This window comes from Manis pentadactyla, chromosome 9 (assembly GCF_030020395.1).
Source record: "Manis pentadactyla isolate mManPen7 chromosome 9, mManPen7.hap1, whole genome shotgun sequence".
In the NCBI taxonomy this organism is placed as follows: Eukaryota; Metazoa; Chordata; class Mammalia; order Pholidota; family Manidae; genus Manis; species Manis pentadactyla.
In genome coordinates this window covers 73,000,639-73,019,375 of record NC_080027.1, presented here as the reverse complement: position 1 = coordinate 73,019,375, position 18,737 = coordinate 73,000,639, and positions in this window count along the sequence as shown.

Genomic DNA, 18,737 nt, shown 5'->3' with positions numbered 1-18,737 from the left:
ATATAAGTGAAATCATATGGTGTTTGTCTTTCTTCCCTAGGCTTACTCTTGAGGCTACCTTTAGCATGTAGCTTGGCAGAGGGCTGGGCTCAGTGGGACATATGGGATGGCTGGGCCTCTCTTTCTCCATGTAATATTTCATTTTTTGCTTCTTCATGAAATGGTATGGCATAGCAGGTTCAGAGTAGCATTCTAAGAGAGCAAGGATTTGAAGGCTTTTTCATCAAAGTAAATCCTAAAGCAATCCCAATTTCAGAGGGGTGGAGAAATAGATTCCACTTCTGGAAGGGGGAAGTGTCAGTATCATATTTGAAATGGGTGTGGTGAGAAGAATTTGTGACCATTAAGGAATTTAGCACAGGTTACCTGTTTTATATAAGCAACATATACTCACCCATCTCCCAAGCCTTCAAAAAGTTCACCCCAAAACAGTATCAGGTTTCAAAGCCCCGCTGAGATCACTTGATCTATACCAGGTATGAATGTGGTTGAGGCTCCTTGGCTTCCGCCTCTCAGATCTGTGAACTTAAATACAAATTATCTGCCTCCTAATGCAATATACAATGGTGAGATAGGGAGAGGATAACCACAGTAGGCACTTCCATTTAAAAAGGCCAGGAGAGGGCATTTAGTAGTCACTGTGTTACAGGTTGAGTTCTCTTTCGTTCTTGTCCCTGCTGCAAGAAAGAATTGAAGGGCAGAGACGTAATAGTGAAGCACAGAGGAAGTTTTATATGAATACACTCCAAGGGAGGAGTGGGTAGACAAAGGCACTGTACTTTTAGGGGAGGGTCTGTTTATTGCCACCTAGCTGGGAGGCACTTTATTTGATTGACAGGGTGAGGTCATTTGATTGAAAGCTGTAGTTCTACATCTATTCCTCTTGGGGCATATGTCTTTTCCAAGATGCACACAGAAAAGTCCATGGGGGCTGGGGGGAGCAAAACTACAGCTCTATTTTAATGAGATTTTTGAAGAGGTGTGGTTTAGGCAGTTCTTAGTTTTGCTTGATTGCACCTGTGCTGGGTGGGACCTCGTTTGGGATTCGTTTGGCCTGGTCCCAATACGCAAGAAGTTATCTCCCTGCAAAGCCTTTGTTGTCTTCACTTGGGACCCCCGTACCTGGGTGGAGTTTGGGCAGTTTTTCCCTTGAACTTTATCTTCCTCTTCCTCCATTGCTCCTATCTTTCTACCTAACACTTAGCCCATAGCAATTTTGAAATGCAGGTAGGCATATGTTTTTATTGGCATCTGCCTCCATATCCCCAGTGATATATCCCTCCCTACTGTGGATTATTGCATTGGGGGTGGGGTTCCATCTGTCACTGTGTCTGCCTTTCTCCTGCCGTTTTCTATTTTCAGTGTTATCTTCTATCCCTTGTGCAGGAGGTGTTCATTTGTGCTTCAGTTCTTCCAGAAGTTGTTCATTAGTGCTCAGTTCTTCTTTAGGATAATTGTTCTGTGTGTACATAGTTTCAGTGTATTGGTGGGAGGAGGTGGGTCCAGGCTCTTTCTATTCCACCATATTCTCCTCAACTCCTATACCACATTATCCATTCATCCATTGATGAATGCTTAGGTTGCTTTTCTTGGCTATTGTATATAATGCTTCAGTGAACATGGGGGTGTATTTATCTTTTCAAGTTAGTGTTTTCGTTTTCTTTGGATAATACCCAGAAATGGAATTGGAATTCTTGGATCATATGGTAGCTCTATTTTTAATATTTTGAGGAACCTCCATACTGTTTTCCATAGTAGCTGTACCAATTTACATTCCCACCAGCCATACATGAGGGCTCCCTATTCTCCACATCCTCGCTAACTCTTGTTATTTCTTGTCTTTTTGATAATAGTCATTCTAACGGGTGTGAAGTGAAAACCACTCAGTGTGGTTTTGATTTCCATTTCCCTGATGACTAGTGGTGTTGAGCACCTTTTAATGTACCTGCTGACCATCTGTATGTCTTTTTTGGAAAAATTTCTACTCAGAGCCTCTACTCATTTTTTAAATTGGATTGCTGTTTTTTGCTAGGTAATTGTATGAATTCTTGTTTTGGATATTACTTTTTAAAAATTGAAGTATAGTTAATCTACAATCTTATATTTGTTTCAAGTATGTAACATGTTGGTTCAATGGTTACCCATATTATTAAATCCTCCACCCTGCCGACTAGTATAGCTACTATCTGTCAGCATAGGAAGATGTTACAGAATTATTGACTGTATTCTCCATGCTGTACTACTGTCCCTATGACCAACCTACATTATGATTGAGAATTTTTGTGCCCTTTTATCCCCTTCAACCTTCCAACCCACCAACCCCAACCCCTCCCCCATGGTAACCACCAGTCACTTCTCAGTGTCTGTGAGTCTACTGCTGTTTTGTTCATTCTGTTTTGCTTTGTATTTATATTCCACATATAAGTGAAATCTCATGGTATTTGTCTTTCTCTATCTGGCTTATTTCACTGAGCATAATACCCTCTCTATCCATCCATGTTGTTGCAAATTGCAGTATTTTTTTTTTATGGTTGAATAATGATCCATTATGTACCACATCTTTATTGGGTATTAAATCTGTATCAGATGTATGATTTGTGAATATTTTCTCGCATTTGGTAGGTTGCTTTTTCATTTTGTTGTCGGTTTCCTTTGCTGTGGGAAGCTTTTTAGTTTGATGTAGTCCAACTTGTTTATTTTTGCTTTTGGGGTCAAATCCAAAAAACCATCACCAAACTGATGTCAAGGTGCTTACTGCCAGTTTTCTTCTAGGAGTTTTATGGTTTCAGGTCTTATGTTCAAGTCTTTAATCCATTTTGAGTTAATTTTTATGTACAGTGTAAGATAGTGGTCCAGTTTCATTCTTTGCATGTGGCTCTCCAGTTTTTCCAACACTATTTAATGGAGAGACTGTTCTTTCCCTATTGTATATTCTTGGCTCTTTGTCACAAATTAATTGACCATATATGTGACCATTTCTGGGCTCTTTATTCTATTCTATTGATCCATGTATCTGCTTTTTATGCCAGTATAATACTGTCTTGATTCTTATAGCTTTTTAGTATAGCTTGAAATCAGGAGGCAAGATACCTTTCTTCTTTCTCAAGATTGCTTTGGCTATTTGAGCTCTTTTATGGTTTCATACAAACATTTTAGGATTGTTTGTACTATTTCTGTGATAAACACTATTGGAATTTTGATAGGGATTGCACTGAACACTGTTGGAAATTTGACAGGGATTGCATTTCTTAGGGTAGTTATGGACATTTTAACAATATTCTTCCAATCCAGAATGTGGAATATTTTTCCATTTATTTGTGTCATCTTCAATTTCTTTCAGCAATATCTTAGAGTTTTCAGTGTACTGGGTGTTTCACCGCCATGGTTAAATTTATCCCTAGGTTTTTTTTTTTTTGATGTGATTATATATGGGATGGTTTTCTTAATTTGTTTCTGGTAGTTGGTTATTAGTGTACAGAAATGGAACAGATTTTTTTTATTGACTTTATATCCTTCAAATTTACTGACTTAATTTATTATAATAATTTATTGGTTGAATCTTTAGGATTTCTATATATAATATCATGTAATCTTCAAATAATGACATTTCTGTTCTCATCTTTCTGACTTGGATGTCTTTTATCTCTTCTGCTTGCCTATTTGATCTGATGAGGACTTCCAATGCTATGTTGAATAAAAGTGATGAGGATGAGCATTCCTGTTTTGTTTTGGATCTAAGAGGAAAAGCTTTTAGTTTTTCACCATTGAGTATGATGTTAGCAGTGGGCTTTTCATACGGTCTTTATTGTGTTGAAGTACTTGTTTTTTAATAGTTGTATTTTCTTTATTGTGTTGGAGTACTTTTTTTTATTTTTTTTTATTAAGTATTATTGATACTCTTATGAAGGTTTCACATGAAAAAACAATGTGGTTACTACATTCATCCATATTATCAAATCCCCTCCCCCACCCCATTACAGTCACTGTCTCCGTCAGTGTAGTAAGATGTCACAGATTCACTATTTGCCTTCTCTGTGCTACACTGTCTTCCCTGTGACTCCCCGGCACCATGTGTACTAAACATAATATCCCTCAGTCCCCTTTTCCTGCCCTCCCACACCCCTCCCCTTTGGTAACCACTAGACCCTTCTTGGAGTCTGTGAGTCTGCTGCTGTTTTTTTCCTTCAGTTTTGCTTAGTTGTTATATGGAGTACTTGTTTTTTAATCGTTGTATTTAAGTCATTAAATGTTTTGAGGGAGCTTGTTAGACTGATAAAGGATCTGTATCTTCAACCTTACACTGTTTTGCAAAGTGGTTTCACCAGTTTACACACTGACAGTGTCTGGGGGTTCCCATTGGTTCTTTTCTTCACTAATACTTGGTAATGTCAACTTTAAAAATTCTTGCCAATCTGATGAGTATGTTGTGAAATCTTGGAGTTTTAATTTCCATATTCCTGATTACTAATGAGACTGAGCACCTTTTCCTGTATACATTTGCTAGTTAGATACCCTCTTTTATGAAGTACTTGTTTAAAAATATCTAGCACACTTTTCTATTGGTTTATCTGTCATTTTCTTTTTATTTAAAAAATAATCTGTGATATTAGTCCTCTTTTTGTTTATGTGTTAAAAATAACCTGTGTTCTGATTTACCTTTTTATTCTCTTTATGACGTATTTTGATGAACAGAAGTTCTTAGTTTTAATAATCAGTGTTAATAGTCTTTTGCTTCATTATTAGTGCTTTTTTCTTTTATCATGTTTAAAGAATCCTTCCCTAAAAAGACAGTCTGTTCAATAACTGGAGTTGTGAAAACTGGACAGCTGTATGCAAGAAAGTGAAACTGGATCACTATCTAACTTCATACACAAAAGTAAACTTGAAATGGATTAAAGACTTAAATGTAATATATGAAACCATAAAACTAAAAGAAAACATAGGCAAAAATCTCTTGAACATAAGCATGAACAATTTTTTTCTGGACACGTCTCCCCGGGCAAGGGAAACAAAATGAAAAATGAACAAGTGGGACTATATCAAACTAAAAAGCTTCTGAACAACAAAGGACACCATCAGCTGAACAAAAAGGCAACTTACAGTATGGGAGAACATATTCATAAATGATTTATCTGATAAAGGGTTAACATCCAAAATATATAAAGAACTCATATGTCTCAACACCAAAAAGCAAATAACCTGATTAAAAAATGGATGGAGGATGTAAGAACTTGTTCATTATGCTTCAGAAGATTGGAGACTGTTGAGAGTTAGGCTTGGGGTTGATTAATGATTGTGCATTGAGTCTCCTATTCAGAATTTTATTGTTGTAAACAACCATTTGATCAATAAATATGAGAGGTGCCCTCTCAAAAAAAAAAAAATGGATGGAGGGAATTTTGAGACTTAAGCGTTACCTTCCACTGCAACCCAGAGATCTAGGAGGAGCTTCAAGCTGCGTCTATACTGGCAGTGGACTCCCGAGATGTCCAGATGAAGAAAATTCCCAAGGAGCTTCAGCTGCCTCTTGATAGCAGTAATTTATAAGTAATCTGTGTAGTTTGCATTTGAATGACTTCAGAATTTAGTTCACTTTCTAATTTGACCCAAATCAGCACTACATTGTTGGTGGGAATGTAAATTGTGCAGCCACTGTGGAAAGCAGTATGGAGGTTCCTCAAAAACTAAAAATAGAAATACTATATGATCCAGTAATTCCACTTCTAGAAATTTACCTGAAGAAGACAAAATCCCTGATTTGAATAGATGAACTCCTATGTTTAATGCTGCACTATTTACAATAGCTAAGATATGGAAGCAACTAAAGTATCCATCAATAGATGAATGGATAAAGAATGCATGGTACATATACACAATGGAATATTATTCAGCCATAAAAAAGAAATAAATTCTGCCATTTGTGGCAACATAGGTGGACCTAGAGGGTATCAATGCTAAGTGAAATAAGCCAGGTGGAGAAAGACAAATACCATATGATTTCACTTATTTGCAGAATCTAAAAACAAAACAAAACAAAATGAACAAAATAACAGTAGACTCTTAGACAGTGAGAAGTTACCATGGGGGAAGGGTTGGTGTGAGTGGTTGGGGAAGGTGAGGGGGGATAAAGAGGCACAAAAATGCTCAGTCCTAAGTTGGTCATGGGGATAGTAGTACAGCATGAAGAATATAGTCATTGATTCCATAACATCTTTCTAAGTTGACTGAGACTAATTGCACTAGTTGGGGTGAGGATTTAATAATGTGGGTAACTGTTGAACCACTGTGTTGTATACTTGAAACCAGTGTAAGATTGTATGTCAATTATACTTATGTAAAAAAAAGAAAGGTATCAGCACTCTTGGTAAGCAACAAGAAAAAATTAAAATAAAAATCCTTCCCTAGTCCAAGAACAATAATATATTCTGTATTATCTTCCAAAGCATTATACTTTTGCCTTTAAAATTTGGTTTTCTAATCCATTCAGGATTATCTTTGTGTATCATATAAAGTAGGGAGTCAAATTTCATTTTTTTTTTAACAGGCACAGTCATCCCAGAGCTATGTATCAAAAATACATAGTCCTTTCCTTTCTGATATGATACATACATATATATATACACACAAGTACCCATACACATCTATTTGTGGGTCCAGGTTCCCTGTTTTATTTCAAAGGTCTATTTGTCTTGCCTGGCATCATTATAACACTGTCTTAATTGCTCTCGTGTTACAGAAAATCTTCATAATTAATGGAACAAGTCTTCTAATTTTGTTCTTTTCAACAGATTCCTGGCTGTTCTTGATCATTTGCATTTCCATTTTCATATTAAATTAAAAATCTATAAGTTTCACAAGAACCATTGGGATTTTGACTGACATTGCACTGAACTGAATTTTTCAATTTGGGGATAATTGACTTCTTTTCAATGTTGAGGCTTCTAATCTGTGAAGGTGGTATATCTTTTCATTTATTTAGGTATTACTTAATCAAGTTTTATATTTTCTCCCTGTAGGAGCTTGTGCATGTTTCGTTAGGTTTATTGTAAGGTATTTAATTTATTTGATGCTGTTTTAAATATTATTCTAAATTTTATTTCCAAGCTTTTATCTTAGTGTATAGGAATATAGTTGGTCATTGTATATTGTTTTGTTTCCTTCTAGCTTGCTAAATCCTTTTATTAATTCTAATGCTTCATCTGTAGGTTTTAAAGATATTCTGTATTCTCAGTCATTTTTTGGAATGATAGTTTTATTTCTTGCCTTTCAGTCTGTGTGCCTTTTATTTATTTTTCTTGCCTTCCTGCTTTATTGTACTACCTTTAATAAACTGCAGGGACAATTGAAACTCAGGTCTGATTTTTGATTTCACGGGGAATGCTTTTAATTTTCACTGTTAAATATGATGTTGCTCAAGTATATATAGAGTCTGCTGATCAAATTAAGGCAGTTCTCTTCTGCTTATTACTGTTTTCTGAGAGTTTTAAAAAAATACCATAAACAGTTGTTGCATGTTCAAGTGCTTTTTCTTTATGATCATGTAATTTTTTACCCCAACATCTTAATATAGAGAATTGTATTAATTGATTTTCTCATGTTAAATGAACATTTCTGTGATAAACCCTACTTGGTAATGATATATTATTATTTTTATCCATTGTTAGCTTCAGTATTCTTTTATTTTGTTTAGAATTTGTTTAAATTTTGTGAGCTCTTTTGGCCTGTAATTTTTCACTCCCATATTTTCTTTGGTTTCTTGTTTTGTTAGTATCTGTATGCTTTAAGTCTTTTGAAATTTAGTTGTATTTAAGATTTTTCAGTTTCTTTTTTTTTTTCCTCTTATTGTAGTCTCTGTAGATAAAGATTTTTAAATTTATTTTAGATTAATTGAAATCCTTTTTTTCCTATATATAGAAAATTGAATTTATGTGAATTAAATTATATACACATAACCTTATATACATTAAAAGGATAACTATAGATTCAGTGATGTATATATATATCTAAAGCATTAAGCGTGGTCTGTAAACATTTGGAAGGAGAATGAAATTAGCAAACAAGTACAAAAAGAATAAAACAATATTCAAATCTGGACCAAAGATGTTTGTAAGCCGTGAACTAGATACAATTAATTCAACATGAGATTAAAACCCTTTTCTCTTCAGTTTATCAATACAATCCAGTGCTTCTTCCTTTTCCATGAGAATTAAATCAAATATAGCATATTTGAACTTGCTGGGATTCTTGATCTGAAGCTTGGTGTTTTCCTCAGTTCTGGAAAATATTTTTAAAAAATTATATATATATATATATATTCTATATATTTATATATTCTCAGAATATATTTTCTCTGAATATAGTCTCTTTATTTCTCTCTTCTTCCTGCCTCTCACTTTATATTCCATCTTTCTTAACCTTTCTTCTGTACTTTGCATTTTGTATTTCCATTTTTGGTAAAACCTAATATATTTTTCTAGTATATTCTCTTTTCATCTATGTCTAGTCTTCTGCCAAACATATTGATTGAGTTATCAATTGTTGATTATATATTTTTCATGTCTAGAGAGTCTACTGAGATCTTCTAAAGATCTCCTATTCTTTGCAGATAGTTTCAACCTTGACTTTATTTCTTTAACATAGTAAACAAGCATAGTTGTTTTAAAGTTTAAGATAATGCCAAAATATGCAGTATGCGTGTATCTGCTTTTTTCTACTTTATCTCATAATGCAACCTTTCCTTCCATGCCTAGTTCTCTTTGTGTGTGGCTAATTCTCTTTGAAAAATAATTTGCAAAGATTCCTTGAGTACCTGGAATTAAGTTGTATTCCTCTAGAAAGAATTTTCAATTACTTCTGCCAGGTTCTTAGGGGCACTACCAGTCTGGAAACATTTTAAATCATATCATAGGTTGAGGTTTTTTTCCATCATGCTGTCTATGAAGTACCTTTTTTTAACAAATTCATCTGAAATTAAGCTGTTTACAACTTCTGGAATGAGACTTTTGTTTCTTCTCTTTCTATGTCTTCCCCTCCCTTTTTCTTTCCTCCCACTCCTTTTGGCACCCAGGCAACTCTATAGAAAGTAGGTTAATTTTGTTTCAACCTTACCTGAGAATTTAACCCTTCAGAATTCTACTCACTATAGGGGGTCTTTCATTAGACTTTCTACTTTGCCAGGCCGTTTTAAATTCCATCTCTTTCAAAACCAGAGGCCATCAAAGTTGTTAATTTTACTCATTTCAGCAAATGCTCACAGTGTAAAGATGGCTTTTGTGATTACTTTATTTCTTGGTTCTTGCTCTTTTTTGGAATTTAGATTTGGCCTTATAATTATTTTATCTTGTCAAGTTTTTGATACTTTTAAGAAGATTAAAAAATATTTTATTAGAATTGTTAGTTGTGTTTAGCTAGAGTTGGTTCAAATAACCATAGGCCATAATTTTCAGGAATGGAAATTTTTCTTTTAGAAATTTGCTAGCATACACGCCTGTGATTAATTTTATATAACATGTTGGGTAGGCCACGTACTGAGCTATTTGGTCAAACACTTCTGTAGGTACTGCTGTGAAGGTAATTTTAGATGAGACCAACATTTAGATCAGTAGCCTTTGCGTAAAGCTGGTTATAGTGTGTGCTTCATCCAGTCAGATGACAGCCTAAGAGAAAAATACTGAGGTTCCCCAAGGAACAAGGAATTTTGATTCTAGACTGCCTTTGGAGTTGACTTGTAGTATTAACTCTTGCCTGGGTCTTCTGCCTGCTGGTTTACCCTGAAGATTTTAGACTTGGCAGACCCTACAACTGTGCTAGCCAATTCCTTAAAACAATTTTTTTTCCCACTCTATACATATACATCCTTTTGGTTCTATTTCTTTGGAGAATACTTACAAGAATAGCTAAAATAAAAAACAGTGATAACACCAAATGCTGGTGGGGATTTAGAGAAACTGGATCACTCATACATTGCCAATGGAAATGTAAAATGGTATAGCCACTCTGGAAAATAGTTTGTCAGTTCCCTTTACATTTAAAAATGAACTCAATATTCATTCAGCCCAGCAATTGCAGTCTTAAACATTTATCCCTAAGAAATGAAAGCTTATGTTCATAAAGAAACTTGTACATGAGCGTTCATAGCAGCTTTAGTCATAAGAGCCAAAAACTGAAAATCACTGATACACTTCAATGAGTGTATGGTTAAAAAAGCCATAGTATGTCCATGCCATGGAATATTACTCGGCAATAGAAAGGAAGAGACTGTTGATACATACACAGCTTAGGTAAGCCTCAAGGTAATTATTACAAGTGAGAAAAATCCAGTATCAATAGGTTACATGATGTTTGATTCCATTTATGTAATATTCTTGAAATAACAAAATTATGGAAATACTGACGAGTGTAGTGGGTATGGAAAGAAAGAAGTTTTATGAGGAAGCCTATCTTGATTGCAGTCATAATTACATGAAGCTATACATATAATAAACTTGCATAGAGTTGTACACACAAGGACACATACACAAATGAGCACATGTATAACTGGTAGAATCATTATAAGCTCTGTGGATTGTGCTAACATCAGAAACACAGTTTTCATATTGTGCTATTATTATACAAGATGTTAACACTGAGAGAGGCTGAGTGAATGGTACGTAGAACTCCCTGCACATTTCTGTATAACTACCTGTGAATCAATAATTATTCAAATGAAAAGTTGGAAAGTTACTTGCAACCTGACTCGTATTATTTTTGAGGTTGAGAAAGACTTCTTTTTTTTTTTTGAAAAAGACTTTTAAGTGTCTTGTTTTGAATAAAAGGCAGTTACCCCCCCTCCTCTGCCACCTTTGTTGGCTTTAAAATTAGCATTTTTATTAATTAATATTCATGGAATCCTTACAAAATGCTTTATATTAAGGCAAAATTTAGGAATCCTAATGCCTATCTCAACCTTGCTATGAAGCAATTATAGAAGAGCCAAGCTTTGCCTACGTTAGGAATCCATTAGGAGCTTTAGCAGATGAGTATCTAGGGGCAGAAAATTTAGTTACTAAGGGTACTAAGATAACAGATGAAGCCTCAGCCTCAGAGAAACACAACAGAATCATTGTTGCTAAGTGTTTTGTGTATTAAGATCAGAAATCAGAGTGATGACAAAACTGTTAATTCAATGTTAAATCTGGAGGATTATGGGATACAGGTTGTTACATTTTTATGGTAATTTTGCCTTTGTTTGAAAACCTAAATAAATGATTTTTTCCCATAAAATCTTTTTGTATTACAGGAAATAAATGTTAACATGGAGAATGATTCTAAGACTGAATCATCATCGTCTACCTTTGCTCTTCAAAGTTCTTCAGAGACACTGTTTTCTATTCAGCTATTAGATTTCAGAACAAGTTTACTGGAAGCATTAGAGGAATTACGTATGAGAAGGGTAAGTTCACTTTTAAAATGCTTTTTTTAATCAGCGAACTTGATTTTGTCCAGTTTTTGGTTTAAAGATAAAAAGACAGTAATATAACCTCTTACTTAGAAAGAAGAAATACAGTCCAAATAATGAAGTAAAATAGAAAAGATAGATTTAGTTTGACATCAAGGAGTTTGAAAGAAGAAAAATTTATAAACAAAAGTGAAAAATAAAACATTTTCAGATTGTTAAATACTTCACATATTAACTAGTGTTTATTGAGTGCCTTGGGATCCATAGATAGAACTATAGTTAGATACTGTGACTGATAAAAAAGAACTGCTCTTTAGGAGATACATTTTTGTTAAGGTTATGAGATAGGTGCCTGTGAAATGATTAAATAATGAAATAAGGCAATATATGTTAAAGGACTAAGTAAATATATGTAAGTATTTCAAATTCAAAGGATTAAAATATCCTTATTTTTAAAAGTGATAACCCTGAGATTTTTAGAAAGGAGATATCCAGTATAAAAGTGTAAAAGATATTTGATTTCAGTTGGTAAAAAAGAAGTTAAACTGTCACTATCTGCTGATGACATGATATTGTACATAGAAAACCCTAAAGGCTCCATTGAAAAACTGCTGGAACTAATAACTGGACTCAGAAAGTTGCAAGATGCAAAATTAACACACAGAAATCTGTCCTATTCTTAAATACTAACAATGAGCCAGCAGAAAGAGAAATCAGGGAAATAATTTCATTTACAATGGCATCAAGAAGAATAAAATACCTAGGAATAAATGTAACCAAGGAGGTGAAAGACTTGTACTCTGAAAACTAATAAGACACTCGTGAGAGAAGTTAAAGATACAAATAAATAGAAATCTATTCCTGTGCTCATGGATAGGAAGAGTTAATATCATCAAAATGGACACCCTGCCCAAAGCAATTTACAGATTCAGTGCAACCTCTATCAAAATACCAACTGCATTTTTCAGTGAGCTAGAAAAAATAATCCTAAAATTCATGTGGAACCACAAAAGACCTTGAATAACAAAAGCAATCCTGAGAAAGAAGAACAGAGCTGGGGAAATTATGTTTCCTGACTTCAAGCCATGCTACAAAGGTACAGTAATCAAAACAGTATGGTACTGGCATAAGAGCAGACCCATAGATCAATGGAACAGAGTAGAGAGTCCAGATATAAACCCATGCATATAAGGTCAATTAATATATGATAAAGGAGCCATGATGGGGAAAAGTGTTTTGTGTATTAAGATCAGAAATCAGAGTGATGACAAAACTGTTAATTCAATGTTAAATCTGGAGGATTATGGGATACAGGTTGGAGAACAATGGGGAAAAGATGGTCTTTTCAAAAACTGGTGTTGTGAAAACTAGACAGCTACGTGCAAGAGAATGAAACTGGATTACTCTCTAATTCATACCATATACAAAGTAAACTCGAAATGGATCAAAGATCTAAATATAAGTCATGAAACCATAAAACTCTTAGAAGAAAACATAGGCAAAAATCTCTTGAACATAAGTATGAACAGTTTTTTTCTGGACATGTCTCCTTGGGCAAGGGAAACAAAATAAAAAACAAACAGGTGGGACTACATGAATATGAAACTAAAAAGCTTCTGTACAGCAAAGGACACCATCAGCAGAACCAAAAGGTAACCTACAGTATGGGAGAATTTATTTGTAAATGATTTATCTGATAAGGGGTTAACATCCAAAACATAAAAAGAATTCATATGCCTCAGTATAGCATGGAGAAGACAAGTAATGACTCTGTAGCATCTTAACTACCCTGATGGACAGTGATTGCACTGGGGTGGTGGGATTTGATAATATGGGTGAATGTTGAAACCACAATGTTGCTCATGTGAAACCTTCAAAAAATTGTGTATCAATGATAACCTTAATTAAGAAAAAAAAGAATTCATATGCCTCAACACCAAAAAAACAAGTAACTCAATTAAAAATTCAGCAGAGGACCTGAATAGACATTTCTCCAAAGAAATACAGTGGCCAACAGGCATATGAAAAGATGCTCCATATCGCTAATCATCAGGCAAATGCAAATTAAACCACAGTGAGCAATCACCTCACACCAGTCAGAATGGCCACTATTCAAAAGACAAGGCATAATAAGTATCAGCAAGGATGTGGAGCAAAGGGAACCCTCCTGCACTGTTGATGAGAATGTCAGTTGGTACAGCCACTGTGGAAAGCAGCAGGGTGATTCCTAAAAAAACTAAAAATAGAAATACCATACCACCATCAATTCTACTTCTAGAAAAATGCCTGAAGAAAATAAAGTGTAAAACTATTTTAGTAATGATCTAGGGATGAAGTCACTAGAATTTACATGTGACTGTAAAGATAGAAGAGACAAAAAAGAGAATCAATAGGATTTTGGTACTTCCTGAAAATAAGCTATAAGTGAAAGAAAAAGACATCTGAAATACTTTTTTATTGTTTGACTCTTGTTCTAAGTATTTAAAAATACTGAAATTTGTTTTCATAATAAAATTTAATTACCACAATATCCTTTATATGTAAGGCTACTTATTTTATTATCAGTATAACAAAAAAAGTCTGTTTAACAAAGAAGAAATCCTACTAAAAGAGGGTGAATTGGACAGAGATTAATTAAAAAGAACCATTTTTGTAAAATTAGCTTAAAATGGTATCTTTTCTAAGTGAAGCAACTTTAGGTAACTATTTAAAACATGCTTATACTGTTTTATTTCTCAACATCATGTTTTGGCCTGTTTGAAACTTTAAAGCTCTTTTGAGCAATTCCAGGGTACCAACAGGAGCAATGTTTTTAATAAACAAATGAAGGAGTCTATACTACTTGCAATAACATTCCTCATTGAAAGGAGAACTTTATTCTTAAGCGGGAAAAGTTCTTCCCTTTTATTGGAAAAGGCAGTTATTGAGTTACATAATCACCGTAATGGTAATGCTTTATCCATATTGCTGGATGTAAATTTTTTCCCCAAGTTTTACTAGAAAAATTTCAAAAGTACATAATAATTTATATAATTTCACAGTAAACATATATACCCATTATAGTAGACAGACTAATGGCACCCTAATGATGTCCCTGTCCTAATCCTTAGAACCTGTGAATATTCCCTTACATGGCAGAAATGACTGCTGATATGATAAGGTTAGGAATTCTGAGAGGGATTATGCTGGATCATTCAGGTGGGCCCAATGTATTCACAAGGGTTCTTTTAAGAGGATAAATAGAATCAGAGAAAAAAAATGACAGAAGTAGGAGTCATGGTCATAGATTTGAAGGTACTGCTAGCTTTCAAGATTGAGGAAGGACACCAAGAGTCAAGGAATGCAGTTGGAAGCTGGAAGAGGCAAAGGATTCTTCCATAGAGATTTCAAAAGGTATGTGGCCCAGCCAACAGCTTGGCATGGTTTTATTTAGCCCAGTAAAAATTTCATACTTCTGACCTCCAGTAGTGTAACAGAATAAATTTGAGTTGTTTTAAGCCAATAAATTTGGTGTAATTTGTTACAGCAGCAATGGGAATCTAATATATTTACTATTCAGATTCTATGCTTGATCATATATATATATCCATCATTGGTATTTTTCAGATGCATTTCCATGTAAGTTTGAAATTAGATTTTTCGGTAAGCATACCCCTAACTAGAGTTCAAGATTTCTTTAGTTATGACTGATTACTGATCATGATGTACATGTGTTATTTATATTGTGATTTGTGAATTGAAGAGCTAGTGAAGTTTTTGCAGTTACTCGCAGTAATGTACCATGGTAACTGAAATTTGAAGCATGTGGTTGGGGCACTGGTGGTGCTTAACCAAACCAAGGTAACTGAAATTTGTGTGTATTAGAACTGTGTATTGTGAAGACTGCCTGTATATTATTAAATGAAAAATGCAAGTTGTTAAAAAAAATCAAAGTAAAAATGTTTGTATAGCCATAGGAAACAGTTCTGGAAGAATATATATTAAACTATTGATGATGATTATTTCAGAAGAGTAAGGTTCTTTGTAGTGTGTTCTTACACCTTTTCTATAAATTTGAGGTTGTTTTACAAACCAGACAATAAACATAAAACTAAATGTGATTTGGATATTGGAGTTTAAATAGAAAAGGGCATTTTTAGGTGTAAAAGAAAATTTAATACTATGATTAATACATTGAAAAAGTTAAATAGAAAATTGAGAAAATAGAGGAAGAAATGGAGAATTTTACCTGAGAGTTGAAGTCTATATAAAAAAAGAATCAAATGGGAATCCTAGAAGTGAAATATACAAAATTAAGACCTCAATAGATTTAACAGCTGATTTAAAAACAGCAGAAGACAGGATTGGAGAGCTGGATGACAGTAGAAAATAACCAAATGATAAAACACCAGTCATAAATTTAGGAAGCTCTGCAAAACCTAAGTCAGGTGAATACAAAGAAAATCACACCAAGACAAATCATAGAAGGACTACTGAAAAACCAAATGGAAGATCTTAAAAGCAGCCAGAAGTGGAGAAAGATCTTATTTTCAAAGGAACAATAACATGATTGATTATAGACTTCCCAATAATAATCATTCAGCCCAGAAGCCAATGGAATGACCCTTTAAAGTTAAAAAGAACAGTGACCAACCTAGAATTCTATTCCCCAAAAATATCCCAAATGCTGGTACTGACTTCTCAGGGTACTCACTCACTCTTTGAGAGTGTACTTTTCTGCCTTGCTAAATAAAACTGTCTTCTAACCTTCTAAAAAAAAATTCTGAAAAGTGAAGGTGCAAATTTTAAATGAATTATTGTAAGTGAATGGAAGGAAGTCAGATCCAAAAGGCTATATATTATACAGTGCATTTATGTGATATTCTGGAAGAGACAAAACTATAGGGATGTAAAACAATTTAGTGATTGCCAGGTGTTGAAGGATAGGATAGGGATTGACTACAAATGGAATGTGTAAGGGAGTTTTGGGGAGTGCTGAAATTTTCTGTATGGCATAGTGGTGGTCAAAACCTTCTGGCAAAACCCATAAAACTGTACACCAAAAATAGCTTTATTGTATGTAAACTTTATAAAAATTCAGTCAGGATGGGAAGAATTCCAGGATGGAGTGCAAACTGAAAATATATGTAATTGTTTTAACAGTGCATGACATCAGTGAAAGGAGTAGATGGGCAAAGAAGCTGACTTCATTAACTTTGGAAAACCATATTTTGACTAGATAATATAAGGATAAAGACAAAAATAAAGGTACATAAACACTATCTCCAGTTGGCAGATTTGTTTTTATGGTAGTCACACTGTAAGTAATACTTTACAGGTATGCTAAGGTTGAAGAAATAAGCAAATTGTAGATAATGAGAGATAGGTAAAGTTTTCTCTGTTGAAGGAGGAAATTACAAATAAGGGCAGAAGGCTAGAATGAACTTTGTAGTGCTGGATCAGATAGTTGGAGAATTATTAGTATGAACTCTTGATTTAATTATATGCAGGTAGAAAGATACAGAAACAGAAAATACACAAATACATGGGGGTTAGTATACCTTCATGTATTTTCTAGTTCTGCTGAAAAGGGCCTAGAACTAGTGACATCCCAGTAGCAGCAAATGTATATAGGGGCCAGGTTTTGGTTTTAAATATCACTTAATAAAAGGAACAAGGATTCCTTGGAGAAATGACTTATTCTAGGATTGGACATCTTATAGTGCAGGAATAAGGAAGTACTTAAAACTATGTCAAAAGGATATAAAAGCCAACCTGAAAGAGCTCTGCATGCACAAAGCTGGAAAAATTTGAGAAACAAATAATGATAGAATTGGATTATAACCCAAAGAATAAAATAAATATCCCTTATTTCCTACTGATATAAATGATTAGATAAATAAATGGGGCAATCTTTACAGAAGAGTCCAGTTAGTAAATGTAGGAGGAAAGAGAGAAATAGAAAATCATCCTTGAAGCATCACAGTAATAACTGCAGGCAAGTCCCATTGATGAATGCTGACGTTAGTGGTTGAGACATTAAGGACAAACAATAGTTGCGTAGTCACACAGTACCTTCCCCAGATTATTTAGTAAACTACTGTGGTAGTTTTATACACATTCACAAATTGTTTGATACTCCTCCCTTTAGGAAGTGGAGCTTAATTTCTCTTGCCTGATTGTGGATTAAGTTCTAATGATTAGAAGATACAAAAGGAAAAATATTTAAGTTTACTGTGGAGAAACCTGGCTGTTACCACCTTAATGAAGTAATTAAAGTTAATATTCTCAGAAATAATTCATGTGGTATCAATAACTCATGTGAATGTCAAATACTCAAGATATGAACTAATGAGAAGGAAACTTTACCTCTTTGGTACTCCTCCCCCAAACCTAGTCTAATCAAGAGAAAATATCAGACAAACAATATATGTGGGACATTCTGCAAGATATCTCAGCAACACTTGTCAAAAGTGTCAGGGTCATAAAAACCAAGGTAATCTGAGGAACTGTCACAGATTGGAGGAGTCTAAGGAGAAATGATGACTAAATATGTTCTGGATTGGATTCTGGAACAGATATTGGTGGAAAACTAGTGAAATCTGAATAAAATATGTAGTCTAATAGTATTGTAACAATGTTATTTTTTTTTATTTTGAAAAATCTACCATAGTTATATAAGACCTTCTTTCATATTAGAGAATTTGGGTCAAAGATATACTAGAACTATTTTTAGCAAGTCTAATATAAATCTAGAATTATCTCAAAATCACTTTAAAACTGAAAACTCAAATACTGTTGTACAAATAAATATGATTCCTCTTTTATTTTTAAGAGACATTAAGCAAGCAAACTATATTTGGTCATTCATTTTTACATTTACTAAGCCCCTACTATGCCAGGTTTTAGTGATATAATACCATATAATTATAGAGGAATGCACAATACACCATGAGAGTGTTTTAAGGGAATGTCTAACTTTACTAGATAGAGTGAGGGGAGCTTCATGGAAGAAAACTCATGCAGAAACATTATGAATGAGTACAAATTTTACATCAGTCTTTCTAAGAGTTAATCAATTATGTTAGTTTTTTCAAGGAATTAAATTTTGGCTTTGCTGATTCTCTTTTGCATATTTTATGTTTTATTAATATCTGCTCTTATCTTTATTATTTCCTTGTTTAATTTGCTGTTCTTTTTGTTTTGAACTTTTGGAGATGATAGTCTATTTATCTTAACCTTTTTTTCTCTTCTAATGTAAATAATTTAAGGCTATAAAGTTCTCTCGGCATGACTTAGGTGGATCTCACAAATTTTTATA